Source organism: Orcinus orca, chromosome 6 (genome assembly GCF_937001465.1).
Source record: "Orcinus orca chromosome 6, mOrcOrc1.1, whole genome shotgun sequence".
NCBI lineage: Eukaryota > Metazoa > Chordata > Mammalia > Artiodactyla > Delphinidae > Orcinus > Orcinus orca.
Window position 1 is genome coordinate 57,499,167 of NC_064564.1, and position 1,381 is coordinate 57,500,547.

Here is a 1,381-nt window from a genome sequence, read left to right on the forward strand (position 1 = left end):
TCTCTCCATGTATTTTATTCTTCTTTGATTTTGTTCAGAGTTTTGATCAAAGTTTTTTATTTTTCCTCATATAGATTTCATACACTTTTGGTTAGATTTTTACATACCTATTTGTATATTTTTGGTGCTAGTGAAAATGATACTGTGTTTTAAAATTCAAATCCCACTTGTTCATTACTGATATATAGGAAAGCAATTGACTGTTTTAGATTTTTTTCTTTTTTTTGGAGTAAAACAGGATCTTCACGGTTAAGTTTATTTCTGAATTGTAAAAATTCTGTCTCCATGTTTTCCCTGTATTACCATGTTTTTCTCTTCTTTTCCTCTACTCAGTCTTGGCTGCCACAATCGGACAGACAGAAAATATGAGGACACTTTTTTTCTAGCATCTGTAGTGGAAACCTTAGCAGTAGATAGTAACCGCTCAGGTTTGTCAAATAGATGCATCCACATTTTTCACCATAATCCACCTACATAGTCCTTTTTGCTTTTTGAACTTGTCAGACTCATCCTTAATTAGTCTATCCACAAGGAATATTTTGTTTCCTGATCATTGCATAACTGGACGCTTTTCAACATTCAGGTTCAAGTGCTATTTCCTCAAAGAGCCTTTTCTGATCACCCCACTGAAATAGTCTTATGCTCATATCCCCACTGCTGTTGCACTATCTCTTCATCCCGTTTTCTTTCATACCTTCTTTCCACAAATAGTTATTGAATCCCCATATATGCCACACACTGTCCTGGGCAGTAGTACAATAGAACAAGAGAAACCTGTGCTCCTGTCTCATGGAGCTAACATTCTGGTTAAGGAGACAGACAATGAACAGGTAGATACTAGATATACAGTTTATCAGGTAGAGAGAAATGTTGTGTAGAAAAATAATGCAGAAAACAAAAATGCAAAGTGCTGGGCTTGAGGTGAGAGAATGCAATTTTAAATGGTGTGGCTAGGGAAGGCCTCGCTGGGCAAAGACCTAAACTGGGTGACAGGAAAACCTGCTCTTTGGAAAAGAACAAATAGGGAAAACCCCAAGTGCAAAGACCCTGAGGCAGCAGGCTGCCTTAGGTGTTAGGGCAACAGCAAGGGGATCTGTGTGGCTGGAGTGGAGTGAGCAAAGGGGAGAGTCACGGAAGATGAGTTCAGCAAGCTTAGGGGGTGGGAGTGGGCAAGCTCCTGCAGGTCATTGAAGGGACTCTGGCTTTTCTCAAAATAAGATAATCCTTTAAAAGGATCACTCTGCCTACTGGGTTGAGAATAGACTATAACAGAAAAGGTAGGTGAAGAAGACCAATTAGGAGCTATTGTGATACTCCAAGTGAGAGATGCTGGTGACCTGTACAGGACGAAGGCAGTAGACGTGACGGGTAGTGGTTAGTT

The 1,381-nt window shown here is 39.8% G+C and overlaps 1 non-coding gene across 1 annotated transcript; it reads right to left on the reverse strand.

Annotated features, from left to right (window-relative positions):
* Window positions 1-313: 313 nt before the first annotated feature.
* On the reverse strand, window positions 314-447 carry LOC117203773 (small nucleolar RNA SNORA31). Its single transcript, XR_004486665.1, has one exon. It is a non-coding gene; the product is annotated as a small nucleolar RNA SNORA31 (small nucleolar RNA).
* Between the last annotated feature and the right edge of the window lie 934 nt (window positions 448-1,381).